We start from the raw sequence: 15,903 nt of genomic DNA on the forward strand, positions 1-15,903 counted from the left end.
GAGGCAATGGGACCTCTAAATCCCTCTATGCTACTTTGGAAATCACTGGCAGGTTGGGTTAATTTTGTTGAAGTTTGGGGCATGGGTGAGTGAAATAAGACTTAACTATGGAGGGACCCTATCTCCTCTCCGGGATATGGTATGGAACAGTTCTGCTGTGGCTGGCAATAGGGGATGCAGGAGCAACCACTGGGATTGAAAAGAGGAACATGCTCCCCATTGGAGCTGGTTGGGGTTGCTTTGGTGGTACCACTTTTCAGTGGACAACGCAGTTCCATAGACATCCAAATGCTTTGCAACATTTGCCGATTATATCAAAGTTTCAGTCCAGGACAAAATCCTGGTTTGCTGCCATAATGATGGGGGGCTCACTAAAGTATTAGCCAAATAATTCTAAACATCTCTTCTGCATTCCACTCTTCCTTTTCTTTTTCAGATTCTTTAAGCAGCATGAAATAACTGAAATTAATTTTTCTCTGTGCAGGTCTTTTCCCCTATTTCCTTGTTTTTTGGCTCTGTGCACCAGCTCCAATTAAGCAGGAAAGCATCTTGTGGTTTTCTACTAATGACCCAAATGTTGCTCTCTGCTTGGAATTTCATTAGCTTGAAGTTATCTCCTTGTCCTGCAGTGCACTGCCCCACCTCTGGGGTGCACTGAGGAGGGTGATCAGAGTCAGACACAGGAGCTCTGCTAGATCTGCATGAGGGTATTTATCACTTTAGCACATTGCATCTGTGCAGTAGGATCTGCTCTGGATGCCATTTAGGGCCATAAGAACGGCCATACTGGGTCAGACCAATGATCCGTCTAGCCCAGTGCCCTGTCTCTTCCCAGTAGCCAATGCCAGATGCTTCAGGGGGAATGAACAGAACAGGGTACTTTAGTGATCCAGCCCCAGTTGTCCAGTCTCAGCATTTGGCCAGATTTTTAAAGGTATCTAGGCATGTAAAGATGCAGGTAGGCACCTAATGGAGATTTCAAAAGTGCCTCACCATCTAACTCCTCTTGATTCCCTCCCCTCCCCCTGCCGGTTTTGGCTCCTCCTGCATTCAGAGAAGCAGGACTTTGCACATTCCTTGTAAATCAGATGTCATCAAAGAAAATACCAAACTCCTCTGTAAATATCTACTGTATAGGGAACACCTTCGGGGTCCTGAACTTTGACTAGGTGCTGGGGTAAGTTACGTGCCTTGGTGCTTTTGCAACTTTAGGGTCCCAAATACCTTTAAAAATCTGGCCTTCCTTTCCAGGTGAGGGATAAGGTGTTGCTTTTTGATCTGTAAAGCCCAAAATGTTTCAGACCCTGCCTCTTCCACCGCTTGATTCAACAGCCGTGGCAATTAGCTGAAGAATTTGACTGAACACTCCCCTGGTTTAGAGGGATGGGTGTTCTGGATTTGGCAGACGTTGCTGTCTTGGAGGGAGGTGACAGGACAGGCTCAAAATGAATCAGAAAGCCAATGGTATAGCCAGCTACAGAACCCAGCTTTCTGAGTCTCAGTACATGACCATGCTGGTTGAGTGACACACAGGTCACCTGCTCTCTGAGGAATGGAATGGGAGCGGGTTGCTGAAGAGGGTTGGAAGGCAGAGGGAGAAGCTGGTGTGTTTATTCAGGTGGGCAGGGAGGGCTTGGGGTCACTTTGACTTGCTGAGCTCTGGCCATAAGCAAGAGACTCCATAGCACTCCAGGCCAAGCTTCCATCAGCAAGGTATCTGGGGTCTGTAGCTCTCTGGTATGTCCACCTGGAAATTCTGTGCCGGCTGTTGAATGAATAATAATTGGTAGCTCCCCATTTGTTTGTTTTTATATATGAAATTCAGTTCATTTGACACTCACCCTAAAGTTTCAATATGCCAAAGATATTTCTATTGGCAACACAGGAGTCTAAGAGGACTCTGAAGGTTTTGGCAACTGAGTAGGGAAGAGTTGGGGCTCTCAGCACTGAGATGGGGCATGGCAAGCAGTGTTAGGGCAAAAATCACACTCACTCTCTGTTCCTGCTAACATTATCAGCAGTGAAATCACCTAACGATGTTGACATTCAATTAGCCATCTTTAGGTTTCAGAATCAACAGCTCCTTGGGATGAATGGGAAAGGTCACACCTTTCTTAGAGCATTGGTTCAGGGTTGTCTACAAGCTCAGGAAGGTAGCACTGCATCAGTTTGCTTTAGAAGATTTTCTTCCCAAATATAAAAACTAGAAACTCAACACCACCTTGGTATCTCTTGGACTGTGGGGGTTCTGGGGGGCTGGTTCAGAGGCTCTAATTTATGCCCTGGTTACAGCAGTCACCAAGGGGCCATCCAGCAGCTGAACACAGAAGGAGCTCAGTGCGTACCGTGACCATAACATCTCCTGCTCTCAACTTTATACCTGTGCTGAGTGCTTTTCTGAATTGAGACTCAAAGGCCCAGTCCTGCAACAGACGGTGCATGTCCCAGGAGGTGCTGAGCACCCTCGTATCGTGCTGGAGTCTAAGATGTGCAGCTCAGACTCATGCCAGTTCGGCGTCACTCAAATAGGCGAGCTGCTCAGTGGGGGCCTGTTCCTTATTCTGGGGAGGAAGCAGAGTTTACTGTGCTCCTGCATTTAAATGGACGGCTGTTGCATTTGCCGGCTGGTGACCAGACACTGAAGCTCACTTCAGCGCCTAGCAAAACGCCCAGCCTCTGTGTGCCACTCCAGCCCAGACTCGCACCAGGGCCTGTCAGCTGTGTCAAAAGGGGTCTTGAGGGCAAGCGTGTTTTACGGCACTCCTCTCCAGTGGCAGCTGCCCTTTGCCCGCTCAAACCTTCAACTGCCCTATGGCTCCATCTTGGTTGGTTCTGGACCCAAGTGCCTTGTATTGCTGGAGCAGGGGACGTTGTAACCTGATGCGCATGGCAGCGTTAGCATCCTGCTGACCCAGAAAAATGCAGTGTTTGTCTAGTATCTGTTACGCCCCCCCTCGTCTCGTGATTGATAGCGGCTCGCGGCTGGCCGGCCATTTGGAATTCATTAGTGCAATCACAGATGGAGCCCTCTCAAATAATCTCTCCCTCCTGTGCTTTCCCAGGCTTATTATGAGAGGCCGAACTGTGCTTCTAGAACCCCTCCAGGGTGGCTCAGTGCTTCAGTGGCCATGCTCTAAGCTGGGGCAGACTGCTGTGTTTCAAGGCTCAGAGCTGGATAGACTGTCGGGGAGGGGGCATCTCCCTCCTCCAAAAGGGTGAAATTTAGCCTTTTGCACAGGAGCAGCACAAGGGCTGAAGTTAGACTTAAGGGGTGCCTAGGACTGGCTCTGGCCCTCTGCAGGGGGGTGAATTTATGTATGCACCTCCCTCTTCAGGGTGGATCCCCTGGCAATAAGTCATCTGAGGCCAGGTCTTGGGTAAGGTGCCCAATTGTTCAGCCACTGCTGCCTGGCAAATAGATACCCCTGGGCTCAGCAGTTGTGACTTTGATTCCCTCTCAATATGCTGGTCAGCACCACTACATAGCAGAGAAAGCCCTGGACTAGGTCTTTGGAAACCTGTTACTGTTCCCATCTCTGCTGGTGACCTCATGCAAGTCACTCCCCTTCTCTGTGCCTCAGTTTCCCCATCAGTAAAATGGGAGCCATGCTCCCGAGTCCCTCTGAAAAGCACCTTGAGATTGAGGGATGAGAACAACCCCTACGAGTGCTTATCTTTCAGTAGTATTGCCGGGGGGGAATGCTATAGATGGAGGCTGTTGTTGCTGAAATTTGGCTTCAGTGAAGCAGAATGATGCAGTGATAGTGTTGTAATAATGGGTGGTAGTGGGGGGAATGGAGAGCTGCCTGGTTTGCACGCCCCTACACAGGCCACTGCTGCGTGTATGACCTGCACTTAGTGTAGTGCCCCAGATGCTGACTTTTTCTCTGCCACGGTCATGTGGGTATTGGGGGGGACTTTGTCCAGTTCAGTGGATGTGGGGGGACACAGATCCCATCTGAGATCAGACACCTCATGGGTTTCCCCTATGAAAATTCAACTCCCATTCTCCAATCTCTAGAGTGGTGCAGCACCGGAAGAGATGGAACAGAGCCAGCTCCATTCGTAGCTCATTTTAAACACCAGTTTTCAGATGAGATATAAAACATAGGTCCTGGCCATCTGCAGTCATTCAAGAGCTCATGGCCTTTCTGCAAGAAGGGGATAGCAACCCTGTGTCCTGTTCAAATTCCAGTTTGAGGAATTTACAAGAGTAATTTAGGGCTGCAGATTGTAATTACTCAATTTCCTGTCCTAAACTGCTATACAGTGTTGCTGCGTGCTGTTAAATAGCATCCACCCGCCCCAGAGGTGGCTGCATTTCAGTGGTGAAAGAGATCTCTGTTCATAAAATTTGTCAACTTTCTCTGGATCTTCAGCTAAAACATGCCTTTCCTGGGTTGACAAACTGGGTGCCCTGCAGAAATGACCACTTATTGTCACACATTGGAGAGAACCAGCCAGAGAGAAATGTTACCATTGGACCAGATATACCCATTCTTTGGGCAGTTGAAATTGGGGAAAAGAGAAGAACAGGTGAAAGGAAAAACTGCACAATTTTATTGTACAATCTCATTAGGAAACTAATTTCTAACCCCCTCTAGATTGCCTTTCATGTTATCACTTTTTATTTGTGATGATCCTATTTTAATTGTTTGTGCAGCAGCACGAGTGACTTATCAGCAGTTTGGGAGGTACTTGATAAATAGCATTATTCTGAGAGGACGGCTAGTCCAGTGGTTACAGCACTCACCTAGGACAGGAAAGACCTTGGATAAGTTCCCTGCTCAAACATACTGTGTGACTTGAGCAAGTTATCTTAAACTTATGGCTGTTTCTTCTCTGTAAACTGGAGAAAATGGAACTTCCCTATATCACAGCGGTGTTGTAAGGACAAATATATTAAAGATTGTGAAGCGCTTTGACATGTGTTGACAAAAAGCTCTAAATAAGATAAATATTATGATGTTAGGTATTAGTATTCCTTGCCTTATCACAGTCCTCATAGAATTATGCCCCACATAAGAGAATCTTTATTTATTTAATCTTTTTCTCTTCCCTTCTGGCTGGGTTGAACTAATCCTTTTCCTCTGATATTACTGTCAATTTGAGCTTGCTGGGAATTTTTCAACCAAAAATTTTGTTTCAAAAATACCAATTCTTTGCAGGAAAATCTTTTTGTGATTTGACAAATTTCTCAAGTGGGAAATTGTTTGGTTTTAGGTTTTTAGGGTTTTTTTTTAATGGGGGAGGGTGTTTGGGGGGGAAAGTTTTGAAATTCTTGAAACATTTAATTTTGAAATGCATTTTTGTTTTGGAAATTTAAACTAATTAGGATTAACAAAAGAAATTACAAGTAATTGAAATTAAAATGAAACACTTCAGAATTATCAAAAAAAAAGCTTTCATTTGACCTTGAACTGAATTCCACCCCCCCCCCCCCAAGTTCAGTTTGCAAAAATTGAGATTTTTGACTTTGTCCCAGATCAGGATGGATTTTGTTTTTTTTTTAAATCTCAAAATTTTCATGGGACAAAAAAACTGTTACCCATCCAGCTCTAATGTCATAGAATCATAGAAGAATAGGATTGGAAGAGACCTCAGGAGGTCATCTAGTCCAACCCTCTGCTCAAAGCAGGACCAACCCCAACTAAATCATCCTAGCCAGGGCTTTGTCAAGCTGGGCCTTAATAACCTCTAAGGATGGAGATTCCATCACCTCCCTAGGTAACCCATTCCAGGGCTTCACCACCCTCTTAGTGAAAAAGTGTTTCCTAATATCCAACCTAGACCTCCCCCACTGCAACTTGAGACCATTACTCCTCGTTCTGTCATCTGCCACCCCTGAGAACAGCCTAGCTCAGTGGTGGGCAACCTGCTTCCTGCAGCGCCTGTTGGCCAGGAACAGCAAACTGTGGTCACTGGGTGCAGCGGGTGGCCATGCCGGAGGACGGTCAATCTAAACAAACTGTCTTGTGGCCTGCCAGAGGATTACCCTGGTGGGCCTCAGGTTGCCCACCATTAGCCTAGCTCCATTATCTTTGGAACCCCCCTTCAGGTAGTTGAAGGCTGCCATCAAATCCCCGCTCACTCTTCTCTTCTGCAGATTAAATAAGTCCAGTTCCCTCAGCCTCTCCTCATAAGTCATGTGCCCCAGCCCCCTAATCATTTGTGTTGCCCTTCGCTGGACTGTCTCCAATTTGTCCACGTCCTTTCTGTAGTGGGGGGCCCAAAACTGGATGCAGTACTCCAGATGTCGCCTCATCACTGCTAAATAGAGGGGAATAATCACTTCCCTCTATCTGCTGGCAATGCTCCTACTAATGCAGCCAAATATGCTGTTAGCCTTCTTGGCAACAAGAGCACACAGTTGACTCATATCCAGCTTGTCACCCACTGTAATCCCCCTGTCCTTTTCTGCAGAACTGCCATTTAGCTAGTCAGCCTGTAGCAGTGCATGGGATTCTTCCTTCTAAGTGCAGGACTCTGCACTTGTCTTTGTTGAACCTCATCAGATTTCTTTTGGTCCAATCCTCCAATTTGTCTAGGTCACTCTGGACCCTATCCCTACCCTCCAGAGTATCTACCTCTTCCCGCAGCTTAGTGTCATCCGTGAACTTGCTGGTGGTGCAATCCATACCATCATTCAGATAATTAATGAAGATGTTGAACAAAACCGGCCCCAGGACCGACCCCTGGGGCACTCTGCTTGATACCAGCTGCCAACTAGACATCAAGCCATTGATCACTACTCATAGGGCCTGACAATTTAGCCAGCTTTCTATCCACCTTACAGTCCATTCATCCAATCTATACTTCTTTAACTTGCTGGCAAGAATACTGAGGGAGACCATATCAAAAGCTTTCCTAAAGTCAAGGTATATCATGTCCACTGCTTTTTCCCCATATCCACAGAGCCAGTTATCTCATCATAGAAGGCAATCAGATTGGTCAGGCATGACTTCCCTTTGGTGAATCCATGCTGACTGTTCCTGATCACCTTCCTGTCCTCCAAGTGCTTCAAAATGGATTCCTTGAGGACCTGCTCCATGATTTTTCCAGGGACTGAAGTGAGCCTGACCAGTCTGTAGTTCCCCAGATTCTCCTTCTTCCCTTTTAAAAAGATGGGCACTATATTTGCCTTTTTCCAATTGTCTGGGCCTCCCCACTATTGCCACGAGTTTTCAAAGATAATGGCCAATGGCTCTGCAATCACATCAGCCAGCTCCCTCAGCACCCTTGGATGCATTGCATCCGGCCCCATGGACTTGTGCATGTCCAGCTTTTCTAAATAGTCCTTAACCTGTTCTTTCGCCACTGTGGGCTGCTCACCTCCTCCCCATGCTGTGCTGCCCAGTGCAGCAGTCTGGGAGCTGACCTTGTCTGTGAAGACCGAGGCAAAAAAAAGCATTGAGTACTTCAGCTTTTTCCACATCTGTCACTGGGTTGCCTCCCCATTCAGTAAGGGTTCCACACTTTCCCTGACCTTCTTGTTGCTAACATACCTGTAGAAACCCTTCACATTACCCTTCACACCCCTTGCTAGCTGCAACTCCAATTGTGCTTTGGCCTTCCTGATTACACCCCTGCATGCTTGAGCAATATTTTTATACCCATCCCTGGTCATCTGTCCAAGCTTCCATTTCTTGTAAGTTCTGTTTCGTGTTTAAGCTCACTGAAGATTTCTCTGTTAAGCCAGGCTGGCTGCCTGCCATATTTGCTATTCCTTCTGCACATTGGGATGGTTTCTTCCTGCACCCTCAATAAGACTTATTTAAAATACAGCCAGCTCTCCTGGACTCCTTGCCCCCCTCATATTAGCTGCCCAGGGGATCATGCCCATCAGTTCCCTGAGGGAGTCAAAGTCCGTTTTTCTGAAGTCCAGGGTCCATATTGTTGCTCTCCTTTCTTCCTTTTGTCAGAATCCTGAACTCGACCATCTCATGTCTATGCCATTGTGCCCATTGGGCCTGATTCTCTGTTGCCAAGCCCCTTTGCTGCTTCATTAACACAGAGCAAAATGAGCACAAAATGTTTGTAAAATGCTACTGGACCAGAATATCTATGCAGGGGAGGAGGGCTGTGCAAGCAGCAGGTCAAATTGGATCTTGGTAACAAATAGTCATTAAAACAAACAGGATAAAATGAAAAGGAGTACTTGTGGCACCTTAGAGACGAACCAATTTATTTGAGCATAAGCTTTCGTGAGCTACAGCTCACTTCATCGGATAAAATGAGGAGGCAGCCCCACATGTAAAACGCTTCCAGATCACAATGGTGGTGATTCACACCTATTTTGCACTGATGTAAAAGATAACACAAGATTAAAAGCAGGGAAGAATTGGCCCCTATGGGCCAGACACTCAGTTAGTGTAAAGCAGCATAGATCCAATGCTGATTTACACCGGCTGAGATGCTGGTTCAATTCCTTTAGTGGACACCCACACAGTCCCACAGCAGTACTGGCCGAGTGGGCATTTTGTTCCAATTCACCAGTACTTGTCTGAAGCTGAACGATGGCATGGAGCAATGAACCTGAACTTGTGATCTGAAAATCGGCTCCACCCTCACAATCCCCAAGACTGTGCAGACCAACCCAGCGGCAACAGAGATGGTCAATAGGAGGTGTCTCTGAAGAGTGGCATGATGGAGGAAGCACATGCTGCAGGGAAAGTGAGTCCCACAACTGAGGGGGCTGTCACAGAAAGAACTTTCTCCATCACAGATCTATGGCCTGATAGAGGAGCCCCTAAAAGATGCTGTCAGCAGAGAAACTCGCCCGAATAAGGCTCAGTGTGGTGGACTTGGTCACGCCCATTAAAGTCTTTAAAAATTGTCCCCAGATACTTACATAGGTGGTTCCCTTACATACATTGACTCCTTAATGGTCTTGATCATGTCTCCCCCTAGTGGCTGGGGCTATAACAGCCTGATATTTGCTTACACCCCCGGGAGTTACTTTGTTAGCTCAAGTTGTAGAGGCTTTTGCTTAAGGTCTTGGGTCTGATAATCTTAGACAGCCATGGTATCTGTATGTGGACATGGTTTGCCATACCAAAGGGTGTGGGACTGAGCTCAGATTTTCATGCCACTTCCAGGGTGTCATTCACAAGCAGGCTCTGTTGAACGGCAGAAGAAAGTAGAGACGGAGACCAAGCTATTAAAATTTAGCTCCGATTTTGACTCCTGCTTTCTCCTCCACCAAGCTCAGAGTTTTCTGATCCAAAGCTGCGCTTCTGCCACAAGCTTGGTGTTCTGGGCTGCCTTCCCCACAAAATCAAACCCTGGGGCTCTTTGGATCCAGGAGACTGGGTTTGGGTCCATCTCTAGGAGCAGCCTCCTTTCCAATCCACGAACTGTAGCTAAGACTAACATCAAGGAGGCAAATTATAAATAAACGTGCCGCAGAGCAGAATCCTCACCCCTGCAGCCTCTGAGAAAATCCACATGGCCTGTGACTCAGAGCTGAACCTTAATGTTATCTCATTTGTCTGAGATCATTCTTGGGGAGGAGAATAACCCCAATGGGATGTGTCCGTGACTATGCATGAAGACTTCCCAGCCAGTTTATCAGTGTTCCTGTTCCCCGAGCAAGTTTGCCCAGAAAAGCTGATGCTAGAGCTCCGAAACAGAAGCCTATATGAAAACAGAAGCCTGGAGCAAATCTGCTTTCCAAACAGCTTTCTCCCCTTGGGGATCACTTGTGCTTTTGGCTGTAAGAGCAGAGCTTGGCTGTGGGCGTGCAGAAATTAAAATTCCTGTGTGCAGAGCTAACTGCCTGTGCCCACTGCTTCTTCCCTCAAAATACACATGCAGGGCACCCTTTGCTTTCACTCAGAACTGATGCCAAGTCTCTGTGGAAAGACCTCAGCGGGCTAAAAATGCCACGTGAAAGCCTAAGTGTGTTCCATGAAGAAAGAAGAGCTGAACGGCAAGCTTTCACATGCACATCTGGATTAGGTTTCGGCCTCATTCTGCTTTTGGGTTGGAGGGCAAACGAGGTCTTGGGTTGCAGAGGTGAAATCTCATGAGCTGTTTCTATGGCAATATGAACAAAATGTCCGGAGCTTCATGAGATCAGCTAATTAATGTCACAAGATTTCCACCATCTTGATGGCCAACTTCTCTCCAGACTGGCTAGATTCTTTCTAGATTTCCACTAGATTGGTAGCCGTCTCACCCACCTGCTTGTATTCTTGCTAGTTTTATCCCCATCTTGGATTGAAATCGCTAAGGAATTGCTGTGCTGGAGAGATTTCCCCCCTTTTGGGATTTGGCCAAAGCAGATGCGAAAAATTCAGCTCCTTCCTATTTTGGAACTGGCCTACAGCCAAAACCTTTGGGACGGTGGGTTCCGATCCAGGAATTTAAACCTGAATACCCCAAAATTTGGGGAAGCATATTCCTATTTGGTGCCATATCTAATGGAGAGGAAATTATTTTAAAAGGGCAAAAGAATGAATAATGCCTCTTAGGAATTATTTAAAATAGTCCATTTATAAAAACAGATCATCTGTCTTTCTATAGCCAGGGTTGCTAGTGTAACCCGTTGGTGAGTGTATGTTTCCTCTTTCTGCCTGATTCACGGAGGATACGAGTCTGTCCCAGCCCTCAGAATCCTCCACGCAGAGGTCGACTCTTTTTAGCTCAAGCTGTAGCAATTTGTGTTTGATAGCTCTGGCAGTCCCCGGTACAATCCTTATTGTGTCCGCTAAAATGGCCGCTGTCAAATTAGGCCAGGTCCGTCTGGAAATGCTTTGCCTGTGTAGCTATACAGGCAAACATTGCTAATGGAGAGAGAGATTATACTGGCAAAAAAAAAGTGGTGGTTTTTTTGCCAGTGTACTGTTTATATAAGGTCCCTGAGTAAGATAAGCTATAGCAGCAAAAGCGCTCTTACGCCAGCAGAACTAGGGATTTTACTGGTATAGAAATGTTTCAAGGAATCCCACTCCTAACCAGCATTGCTTTACTGGCAAAAGTTTCTAATGTACACATGATTTTGGTATGAAAGCAGGGATGTTTCTCCCCGTGCTTCTTCATAGCCCTGTGTGATCACGTCAGCTCAGCTGTTTGGTTGATGGCGCCTTTTCACGCCGCTGGAGAGGACCAGTCGGCACGTTGGTGCTGGAGGTGTTGCCTTTTGAGTGAGACTTACAAAATGGATGTCCTGACCCCCTGTGGTCATTTTAAAGATCCCGTGGCCCTTTCAGAAGAATAGGTGGATCAGCCCAGGTGTCCTCCTCAAATTCTGGCTCAGGCTTTTCTGTTTCCTCAATTTCCATAGGATACCGGACTCTTCTTTACTTCCTGCCCAGTGCTATTGCTATTGTTGTGCGTTGCTGTACACTCATAAACAGCTGTTATGTTCCACCCCAGAGGTGGCTGCATTTCAGTTGTGGCTGGGACGATGCTCATAGATACTCTTTCACCTGGTGGATGTGGCGTGAAGTATATTGACTCAGTAGTTAGAAAGTGCTTTGGGATCCTCCCATGGAAAGACTAAAGAAAGTGCAAAGTACTCATGCTAATCATTCCCCTATGGGTTTTCAGTCTCCGATTTCTCTGTCTCTTTCATGTTATTTGATTAACTTATCTCATTTCCTGTTCTCTCTCTGATGTCTCCTAGAAGATGCTCCACCCTAGTTTTTGTTGCAGCCTGAGATATCTGTAAATTATGGGAAGGAGTTTGGGAAGTGTAACCTTGTCATAGTTCTATGTTTTGATTGATTACTCTCTTGGCCTCTGGTTCTCCCAATGGAGACCAAGTTGCGTTTCTTCTGACCCACTGTAAAGAGATGAGCTAGTTCAAATTATCAAGAAAAATGGTTTGGCTCTTACAGGCCACCCATGGAGTGCTGAAACATCCCCAGATATCTTGGCCCAGACCATGACCGCAGCTCATAAGGTGCTGGTTGGGGCTGTGTGAAACCTAAATGGTTTTAGCACATATGAAGTTGAACTGAACCAGTGGGTTTGCTTTGTATAGGTTCTTGACTCTCTGTGGTAGCATCACTTTGAGTCCCAAGTTAGTGCAAATCCAGGTGTTCAAAGAGTCTGATTTTCAGCCAGGAGTCTTATTTTTTTAATTGCTCCCACAGTTGTTGGTGCAAATAATTGATGTCCCATTCCAGCAAAGCACTTACACATGTGCTAAGTCTGAGCACACGAGTAGCGGGTCTGCTTAAAGTTATGCTTGTGCTTTGCTGGAAGGGAGCCTAGCTGAGGTTAGTTGGATGACTGACCACTGAACTGTACCAAAACAATAGCCTCCTCTCAGTGGCATAGGAATATATTTGAGTACAGAAACCCATTTGTGGGCTATGGGAAACTGAGGCATCACTTGACAAAGACACCTACAGCCAAAATGTTGTCGTCTTGAACCTGCTCTCACTTACACCCATTTTCTACTGGTGTAGTAGCTCTATTGAGTTGCTCTGGGTTTGCACCCAGGCAAGTCCGATATGAACCAGACCCTTGTGCTCTTATCTTCCCCTTATCAGTCATAACCTTGCAGCTTAAATAGCTTTGTTCCTTCAAAAAATAAACAAAAGTTGGACGAGTTTTGATTTTTCCAATCCCCTACCTGGCAGTGCTCCTAGAATAGCCACGAGGCTCACACAGATTTTTATCATAATATTTGGTATTTCTATAGCCCCTTTCATCCCAAAGTGCTTTGTAAATTGCACGCCCACCCTCAAGTCCAGGCTCCTCTCCAGTGGAGCACAGTTGCTCTTTAAGGAACCAATCCTGCAAGGTGCTGAGAGCCTCCCATATGATACAGAGGACCCCTTTCCCTGAAGTCAATTAGAGACTGGAAGTTTGCAAATAGAAGGGGTCACAAGCACCAGTATTGTGAATCTACAAGTTTTATTCTTTGCTATCCTCACCCAGCTCAAATGAGCAGTAACTGCCAGTATCAGGAGCATGCCTTTCCACCAACTGCCTTTAAACATCCTAGTGGACCCTGCCTTTACATCAGCCCCATGGGCATGAAGTGGCAATCAAGGTATAGAAACAGCAAAGGGGTAATTCATGAAGCGTTTATAATTTGCCCTTAAAAATTGGCTTTGGGCCCATTGCTGTGGCCAAGGCGTGAGGAGGTCATTAAGCAGTTTGTGTTTGGATGAGCACCTGGGATCCTTTGCTGTGCAGGTGTTGGGATGTGAGACCCATTGCATGTGGCAGCCTTTTACACCATTTTGCACAGGTGCAAATGATGACACAAGGTGCAAGAGACCAGGGAATCCGTTCCAAGGAAGGTAGTGGTGAAGCGAACGACGTCTGTGACTCTTGGTTTTGGTTGAGCAGCACTCCTGCGTGGAAAAACACATTTTGATAGGTGGGAGGGATGGCGGTGAATTTGGAAATTACATTTTTTTTTTCAAATCCATCTTGGCCTTATGACAAAGTCCAGCTCAGCGGAGTTGAAGGACAATTATGGGTCCAGGCTGGGCAGCAGTCCTGGGTCCTGTCTCAGTAAAGACATTCAGAACTCAGCTTCATCCCATACTAAGAACCTTTCTCCCCTGTATGCGAGGCATTTCTGAAAACTCCAGCTCTTGCTGCTAAATTGTTTATCAAGAAGTGGATAACAGCTTAGATATGGGTGATAAAAATACCTCTTGGCCCCATAATTAAATGTGACACTGGACAAACTCCTGTATCGCTTGGGTATGAAACCCTACCAGATCATTGGCAGGTCACAGAAACCACACAAAGAGCATTCAGTGTGAATGCCCAATCTCAGCTGTTTCACTTGGAACTCTATCCTTTGAGCTTGAGGAGATTTTAATCTTGTTTTCCTTATAATCGCCACAAAGAGCCCCTATCCTGAACGCATTAACCCTTTCAATTCAGGGCTGAGTGTAGCTTTGTGTTTTCCCCGGGAGGTTAATCAGTGGGTTTTGGGGGCTGGGGAAGGCTGACAAGGAGTCCAGTGGGTGTAATGAGTTTGGCGGTCTCAGCCATGCAGTGCTGATGCGGAGCAGGGTGTTAGACTAACCCCAGCAGGAGTTAGTGAGAGTTTTGTTACTGACTGCAGTGAGAGAAGGCCCGAGTTGATCTGTTGGGGGAGACGGTGAATCCTTTCAGAGGTGATGTGAATGTGATGCTAATTAATATCTCGTTAGTGAGTTTTCCAGGGTGTCACACTGCAGCTTGCTACTGTCACCTCTCCTCCGCACCACGAGTTCCTGTAACAAAGCTCTCTTCCTTATCATGCCCTGGATACTTTGGCCAGCACCTGGAAAATGCTTCCAAACGCAGCATCATCTCATCCAAAGTAAACACACTCACTACCCTGGTGCTGACCCCTGTGGGATTATTAGTTCTGGAAGCCACTTGCCCTGCCTCCTGCCAAAACCCCCACCCATAGCCCCGTCAGAAGTCATCTCTTCCCTGGCCTCGGAGATGCCCAAATGTTGGGATTCCTCACAGTGGAAATAGCCTCATTAGTTCTCTCATTCTCCTGAAACTGAAGAATTGACCATTTCCACTGGGAGTAGACCGGGAACCCAGTTTAAATTAACAGGCACATGCTCCAAGGGAGGTCTGCATGGGGCTGCATCGAGATGCTAGCCAGGAGCAGGGGAGAAAGTTTTTATTGGTAAAAGTGAAAATCCAAGGGCTTAGATTCCTTGGTGTCTGGGGGGAAAAATACCCCACACACTCCTTAGAGAGAGATCCTTCAGAGACGCTCAAGTGGAAGGAAGCCCATTAACCCTTATAATGTTGGTCCTTTTGCCACAACCTTGCGCTGCTGGGATCTGGTAACAGCCCCCTGAGCCCAAAGGGATCTTAGGATATAGCCTGGATTTGTGCTGGAAATGGCCCACCTGATGATCACTTTAGATAAGCTATTACCAGCTGGACAGTGGGGTGGGAGGAGGTATTTTTTCATATTCTCTGTGTATATATAAAGTCTGCTACAGTTTCCACGGCATGCATCCGATGAAGTGAGCTGTAGCTCACGAAAGCTCATGCTCAAATAAATTGGTTAGTCTCTAAGGTGCCACAAGTACTCCTTTTCTTTCCACTCTACTCAGTGTCTACACATGTGTCCTACCTGGCTGTACCTGGAACCTTCAGCAGCAGGGCAGATGTGTTCTAACTGGGCATACCTGGAAAACTCAGTCAGCAGGACCGTCCAACCGTGCTACCCTGACGTCGGGGGAGGTGGCAGTTGTTCCATCTGGCTGTAGCTGGAAAGTTCAGCAGTGAAGCATTTCAAACCCAGTTCTTTTAGAGCTGGTTGCAAGATCTGCTGACCTCCTGTACACACGTGTCTATAAAGGGAAGGCAATTAAGTGATTATCCGCTAATGAATCAAAATCGGAATCGGCCAGGTTGCCTGGGAATGAGGCCAGCCTTTAACCATCTGGTGAGATAACATTATAATGCTTTCATCTAAGAGCTGCCGTAATAGAATACATCAAGACTGGGATCAGGGGCAGATGAGGGGGAAAATAGGTATTTCCATCAGCCGGGGGAACACTTTGAGACTTTCTCCTCACTGCCAAGGAATGTTGCCCATCGAAAGTTTCATCTCCCTACCATATCGTTGGGCAGATGTGGTTTTAGTGTCACTGGTATATGGGTGCAGGAAAGCAGAGCCCCCACCGTCCTGGGGAGTGGGAGTGGGGCTGGCCAAAATGTTTCTATCAAACCTGTTTTCTGCTGGAAAATTGAGGGGTTTTTCTGCAAATTTTTTTTTTTTTGCAAGAAAGTGTCTGCTGGAAAATGTGAATATTCATCAATAAGTCAAACGCCCAAAAACGGAAGTATTTTGGGTTTTAATATTTTGATAAGTCAATTTTCTGCAGAAAATGTTGACCAAATAAAGGTGGTCAATTTTCAGTGGAAACGAAACTTTCTTTTCCAACCAGCGCCATCTGTCATTTT

This window comes from Lepidochelys kempii, chromosome 22 (assembly GCF_965140265.1).
Source record: "Lepidochelys kempii isolate rLepKem1 chromosome 22, rLepKem1.hap2, whole genome shotgun sequence".
NCBI classification, from domain to species: domain Eukaryota; kingdom Metazoa; phylum Chordata; order Testudines; family Cheloniidae; genus Lepidochelys; species Lepidochelys kempii.